Source organism: Gopherus flavomarginatus, chromosome 9 (assembly GCF_025201925.1).
Source record: "Gopherus flavomarginatus isolate rGopFla2 chromosome 9, rGopFla2.mat.asm, whole genome shotgun sequence".
NCBI classification, from domain to species: Eukaryota; Metazoa; Chordata; order Testudines; family Testudinidae; genus Gopherus; species Gopherus flavomarginatus.
In genome coordinates this window covers 74127388-74134747 of record NC_066625.1, presented here as the reverse complement: position 1 = coordinate 74134747, position 7360 = coordinate 74127388, and the positions used below count along the sequence as shown (strand labels likewise).

Sequence of the window (7360 nt, the reverse complement as noted above, 5' to 3'; positions counted from 1 at the left end):
TTGAAGTACTTTGACCCAACATTTGATTTCAGTTGCAATTTATTTGTTTGGACTTCACTTAGGAATAATATCAAGCACACTAAGGTACTGGAAGGCTTGCTATATTCCAGCTGTCAAGCCTGGAAGGATTCCAGCTTTAGGTAGCTTCCCAAGTGCAACACAGCTATTTACATTAAATCAAGAATAATTAGCTAAATGCAGTAATGCACATTTATTTAGTATTCATATTACAAAATAACTGGTACAGCTTTACATACCAGAGGATGCTCCAAGAATGAGCCAAGTCTGCAAAATACACATTCCATAGGAATAAACACAGGCCTTGAAAAACCAGATACCAGCATTACAGGAATAAGAGAAACAATTCAGGTGCGTGCTGACAATTTAAGATGAAAGCAATGACTGCTACTAGCTCCTCTCTGAAGATGTCTGGCAATACCAATCTATCAAGGTACAGCATCACCTTTTAGAGTTTATCCTAGCAACAATCCACAGATTCTAAAGTCAGAAGAGACCATTGTGATCATCTAATCTGACTTCCTGTATAACACAGGCTGGACAGTTTCACCCAGTAATTCTGGCACTGAGTCAAATAACTTGCAGTTGGCCAAGAGCACATATTTTAGAAAGACGTCAAGGTCCAGATTCTTAGCTGGTGCAAACTGTCTTAGCTCCACTGACGTCAGAGCTATGACAATTTACACCAGCTGAGAATCTGTCCCTTAAATCTTGATTTAAAGACTTCAGGTGATGGGGTCTCCATTACATCCCTTGGTAAGTTGTTCCAATAGCTAATAACCCTTACTTAAAAATATAGGCATCATTTCCAGTTTGAATTTGTTCAGCTTCAACTTCCGGCTACTGGACCTTGTTATTCTCCTATCTGCCAAATTAAAAAGGTCCTCTAGAATCAGACATCTTCCCCCATGTTGAAGGAAAAACTAATCAAAATCTGGAAGAAAAAAAAAAGCAAAAAGATGACATAAGAGAAATATTAAGATGACAGAGTAACCTTCTGAGGAAGCAGCATTAACCATGTCACTTAAGGCACAGGGGGAAGAACTTTTCCCAAAATAGGCTTATTAAATGACTGCTGGCTTCCATCCAGACACAGGTGTTCTCCTTGACGTAGGCTCGAATGATGCCACTCACCACTAACAGCGTTACATCCTAAAGAGTCTTTCATCCATATCTATATTCTTGCACCATCCGCGTATTCGTTAGTTCACAGTGACCAAGAACCTGGTTCAGAACATAGTCCAGCTGGTAAGCAGTCATCAGAGTCCAAAGCACTTCCCCACCTCCCCAGGATGCAGTGAGGATACATCATTGTGAGGGGCTCAGATTGCTCTGGCAACGGGGGCCTGTGGAAGTACCATACCTAAGTCGTCGTGTTGCTTGCTTTATGACTGATGGATGGAGCAAGCCTGGTGGTTTATTACTGAATTGGGTGCTGAGCACAATAGGATTCTGTGTTCACTATAGGGGATGGCACATGACTGGCAAAGACAGCCACAGAAACATCTAAAAAAGAACAAATACACAACAATTAGCTACCAGGTTAAAAACAACAGAGAAAATGAGCTTGCTGAGTTTTGCTTAATAAAAACGTTACTGGCTGGCTGTAGCCCAACCATCTTTCTAGGGAATACAAAGCTTGTTGCTTGCTTAAATATTTATAGAGCAGAAGAAGAGGCACAAGCAAACTGAGTTTTTTTTTAAATCAGCTGTCACTATGAGTAATCTTTAAACACACCCCTCTGTATTTAAGACACCATTTCCATTATAAGATCTATTGAGCCGTAGGAAGTTACATCAGCCCAGAGTTTTTGCACGTGTGCTCACTGTAGAAGAGAAAGTTCAGTGCATCTTTACGCAAGATAATGAGGCCCTGCTCCCCGTCAGACTGAAAGCTGCATTTGAAAATAACGGATGAGGTTCCTACTGGAGCTAGAATGGGTTTTTACTTGTTAACCATGGCAACCCCACAGCAGACTAATAACACTGCCATATGGGTTTATTTGATAGAAGAATGGTACAGTTAGAACATTTGCTTAATTATTGATTTAAGTGCTCAAGCCATTCCTTTGGGCAGGAAGATTATCTGAATAAAGCAAAACCAAGTCTCCCCTCTGGATTGGCTAATGAAAGTTTGGCTCATTGTCAGAGTAGCCCATGTAAAGAGACACCAGAAAATTTAAAACAAGCCATGCTTCTCTCTGAAAATGGCTTGCTCACTTCTGTTACACCACCAGCCAAGACTAATATCTCCTGAGCTCCATCAGTATTTTCTTTACATCCTCAGTTTACTTTGTGCATTTGACAGCACAAAACCAAATTCCTCCTCACACAAGGCCAGCACTGAAGGAAGGTGGCTTGTGCCCTTTGTGTTTAGGGGATGTTGCAGCCCCCCAGCTAGGCTCAACCCCAAAGGCTGCCCTAACTTGTATTCCCAGTAATATAGCAGGAAAGAATTGCCAGAGCATATGACCACCCCAGCTCTTCCCACCCCAGAATGTCCCTGGATTGGGAACTTCTTCCAGGGAAGCCCAGACACTCCTGTGCTGGTGCTCTTTACCGGGGCAAGAGGTACAGCCCCTCTGGGCAAGAATAGCTGCTGCAAAAGACTGTAAGACAACACTGATGGTGGCCCTTTGCGGCTGTGTCACTGTATACTCAGCTTCCCCTTTTGGTTCATGAGGGGGTCTCTGCAGAGCAAGAGGGGAGAAAAAACCCATTTTGTAAGCAGGAAAATGATGGTAAGGCCACAAACCCTGGCAGGAGGCTGAGAAGCAGGGATAATACCCAAGCTACTCCTTTATTCGTTAATTGACTAGATTACAAGCTTCCTGCAATTGCTAAAGAGCATGCTGGATTCATTCGCTCTTTAAATGCAATAAATGCTCTGTTGAGCACATGATCCTTTCTGTGCTGGTGTTTGGGCTAAATCTGTGTTAGGATTTTAGAGAATGTCAACATAATTTTTACTTTTTAGATCTCTCTTCACTGTTCTTCACAGCGATATTTTACTCTATTACTCTAGAGCGACAAGGATGTGAACAACAATATGGGAACAAGTTACTGAGAAAACATATATATAACCAATGGATGGAGGGGGATCACTTTTCTAAAAATCTATCCTCCGAAGTGGCTCAATTTTTTTTTTTTTAAATAGCACCTCCTCATCATTGTAATATGCGCGTACTTCACTCACATTAACAAATTTACTCTCAAACTACTGTTTATGGTAAGGAAAGACCAACCCCATTTTGCAGATGGGAAAACTGAGATACACAGAGGTCCTTTGTACAATAATACAAGTAATAATGATAAATAAATTACCCAGAGTCAGACAGGGAATCTATGGCAAAGCAGGGGATTGAATCCAGATCCCATGACTCTCAGAACAGTGCCTTAACTGCAAGAGTCTCCTTCCTCCCTGATCAAACACACTAAGGCACTAGGTATTTTTTCCACCAGTGGTACCAAATATTTAGTACCAGTCAATCTACATTAACTGTTGCTATTTCATCTCAATTGTCCACTGCTAATTCAAAGCACCAGTACACAGTGTCACCACTTGAGGGCATCAAATGACACTGTTTTAAAAGGCTGCATTTTGTGGACATGCAGCATGAATGTACCAGCTGCAGAGCTGACAAGTCCAAGAGACAGTCACTAAGCAAGGGATACTAAGGAAACAGTTACAGGCTTGCAACTGGTTAACACAATCTTTTTTTCCATCCCATTTCTATCGCCATCCAGTTAGAAGAGGAGCCTGGAATGAAGGGCTCTAGGATGCTACAAGCAAACAAATCCAGGTTATACAAAATATAAAAGGCCAATAGTGTGAATTTAACAACATGCAATGTGACAGGCTTAAAACACAATCAGTGAAAGGGGTTGAAAGGTAAATGGAATTTTAAAATTCCTTCCGTTTTAACAAGATAATTAGTTCTTACAGACACATACAAGGACATTTTCTTTACAATACTTAATTTTTAACTTGACAGCATCCCTTTAACTGCCATAAGAATTTCCAGAATAAAGCGAACAGTGACTGTGGGTAGCTTAAGTAGGTCCTGACTCCATCTCAGAGACAGGCCCTGTTCTTCTACCGTTTGATTTAGGAGGATAGTATCAGTAGAGTCAACTTGACTTCACGGGCTCTACTTTCTTAGTCCTCCAGGTGAACATCAGTAAGAAACTCCTCATAGGAGATTCAGGAATTGAATCCAGCTCTCCTCCATCAGAGTCCAGTGCCATAACTCACTTAGCTTCCTCACTCCACTTGGGAGCTGTTGCTTAACCCTCCTTTTTTCTGTTAAAGGATTCATAGATTTGAAGCCCATAGGCATTTTTATACTCGCCCTATTCTAGGCACTTGATCAATAATGTTTAGCACTGATAACCATATTACAGTATTATGCTTTGCAGATGCATATTAAAACAGACAGAAAATGTGCAGAAGGCACCACAGTAATGGAACAAACTCTTATTTAATATTCAGCTTTAACCCACAGTCTGCATTCCACTAAGAGCTGACCACATAATTTTCACTGGTTTCAAGGTCACTGGAGACGCGCTGTCTACACAGAAGTTTTTGCCCTCTTACAGTTGCATTAACACTAGCATAGCTCCAGTGTTGCTACAAAGAGCATACACAGGGCTCAGGTGTTTCTCCCACTGGATCACCAACACATGCTGTAAGAGTTATGGCCACGGTTATGGTGGTGAAAACACCACTGGCCAGTTTATACTAGTGCACCGCATTGCTACCACGAGTGAAGCTCGAATGGAGCTAGTTACATAGCGTGAGAGTTTCACAAAAACCTGTGTAGACACAAGACTTAGTTTTAGCATGAACTGTAATACCTGAGATAGCGCAGTGATCGCTGCATGGACAGTCTGAGCTTTCCCTTGACACAGCTTTGGTCTATAAGTGCTTCTCAGGTCAATGCACCCCCAACAGCAAGAACCCTGTAGACAACATGAAGAATGATTGGCTCCTGCAGTGCTTACCCTTCCAATTTGAGGAAACACTGAGGTCAGAGAAGATTCTATGCTAGCTGGCAAGGGGCCCAGTGAAGTCACTGTTGGAAGCAGTGCAGAGGCACTGAAGTGACGGAAGGGATTTCTGCAGCGTGTCTACAAGTCATGCTGGCAGATCCAATCAATTGCTGAACCTAGAATGAATGTATACAATGAAGACAGACAGTTACAAATAAGAAGGTATTCTAAGGCCTACTATACAGCAAACTTAACAATCATACACAGCCCCTTTACCACACAAGAGGATGCTAGAGACTGAGCAGCACTCACCATCTGCCTTGAGAGCTAGTTAAATGCAGTTTTATTGCTGTTAAAAGGCCAAACCTTTAAGCACAATTAATTTTACTTACAAAGCCTGGTTCTTTTTCAAACTCTTCTTCTATGGTGGTAGATTGCAAGGTGCAGAATTGCTGGGGTGCAGGCCCCATCCATGCCTCTTCCTTCCTCTAATCTGTCCATAATTCACTTCTGCTTTGGAACATCCCTTTGCCCAGGGTTGCTGCGGAGGCAGCACAAAGCTGATGGTGCTGGCTCTGCACCAGCACAGGGGCACCTGCACAGAGGATATTCCCTGGGCGACCCCTTATGGCATTTCCATTGCAACATCAATGGGGAGGGCCCAGAATTTTTACTGTGTTGCTGTGCGTCTGACATTATTTTTCTGTGGACCTTCCCCAGGTGACAGAAGTTGCTCGGCAGAAGATTCAAGGCTGCTTCTCATCACCACCATCTTTAAGGTCATTTTATTTCTGGCCAGTTTCAGTCATGCCTAAAGAAAACACACACTTTTTATGTTGGTCTCTGATAGAAAGAAGTTAAAAAAAATCCTGGCCAAGTTTATTTTTCCCTGTTCCAAGATAAGGCAATAATTACTGGAATGATCCTCTATGCGCCTTACTGCACTATTAATTTTCTACTAAAATTGGCACAAAATGTTTCCTATGTTCAGTTTATGTCCATGCTGCTGAGACTATCACCACAATTAAACCCGCTCCATACTTGATAAATCCTACATATTTTTTGTTATGGATAGGCCATCACCTGGAACAAGATCATGCCAACTCTGCAGAGTTAAGACAGATGCTCTTGTGACATAAGGTAACATTTTCTGTGACTCAGGAGCCTAAGTCTTACTGAACGTCAATGAGACTCAGGTTCTCAAATGACATCTGAAAATAGGAATTAGGCACCTAAGTCACTTAAGCACTTATTAAAAGTGCACTCTTTGGCTGGAACAAACAATTCCTTAAACATGCATCTTTAATAGCCCAAATAGAACTACATATTAGAATACAGATGCGCCTATGCATGCTAGATAGCCATTCACTAGCATCCTCAGACTTGTGGTGAAGCAGAGCCCACGGAGTCTTTTAATTGCTTATTTCAAAATTAAAAAAAATCCCATGCACATTTCTGGTTGTGTGCATAACTTAATTCAAACCCTAACTCAAGAGAGTGTCAGCCTTTGTAATCTAAAGCCAGACTGTCTCAACAGTAACACAGATTCGCACTTTTCACTGAGATTCCATGCTTCTCTCTCCAGGAGTCGCAGTCCAGGAGGCCCCCAGGATTTTGAGCTGCTACACCAGTGCACCCACCTTTACTATGTCCAGCGTCCAATGAGGGGAAATTCTAGGGAAAAAACCCTAGCAAAGACAAGGCCAGTGTGTCACTGTGAAACTAAGAGCAGGTACAAAAAAAAGAGACAAGACCCCATGAAAGCAGCACACAGAATTGCCACACTCGAGGTAGATTTCCCATCTCCTTAGGAATTACCTGCACCTTCAGATTAACCATTTCAGGGGACCACATGATGCAATATTGCCCTGACCTCTGCTATAACACAACACAAGCGAGTCATACCCATGCTACCGAACGATGTGCAGCCACGTGAGGGCCAGGCTGAAACAGCCCCCTCCCATGGCTACCACCCAAGGCAAGACGTTCCTGTTCCACCACAGCCGAGCTGGCGCGGTCCGGGTGCCCCCCGGGCTCCTGCTCGCCCGCCAGCCCAGCACGTGCTAGGCCAGACATAAATCCCTGTGCAGAGATGGGGCCACCCTTCACCCCCATCGGGGTCTATCTCCGGGGCAGCCCCCCCCCGGATCCCGCCTGGGCTCGGGCCCGCGCCTGGGGCAGAGGCGAGGTCTTTGTACAGCTGCTCAGCCGCCCGCAGGGCTGCGCGGGATTAGCTGCAGCGCGACCCCCAGGCGGTCCGGAGCCATCGCCAAGGGCGCCCAGCGGGGCTGTCCCGCTCGCAGCGCTCGGGGCTCCCGTGCCGGGCCGGAGACACTCCGCGCCGCCTGCC

General features: G+C 43.9%; 1 long non-coding RNA gene and 1 other non-coding gene across 2 annotated transcripts; both read right to left on the bottom strand.

Moving 5' to 3' along the window:
• Positions 1-184: 184 nt before the first annotated feature.
• LOC127057701 (uncharacterized) lies at positions 185-7036 on the bottom strand. Its single transcript, XR_007776150.1, has 4 exons — positions 6925-7036; positions 5403-5821; positions 4876-4980; positions 185-1524 (listed from the first exon to the last, which is right to left on the bottom strand). It is a non-coding gene; the product is annotated as an uncharacterized LOC127057701 (long non-coding RNA).
• Positions 4059-4189, bottom strand: LOC127058691 (small Cajal body-specific RNA 15). Its single transcript, XR_007776442.1, has one exon. It is a non-coding gene; the product is annotated as a small Cajal body-specific RNA 15 (non-coding RNA).
• Positions 7037-7360: the final 324 nt, after the last annotated feature.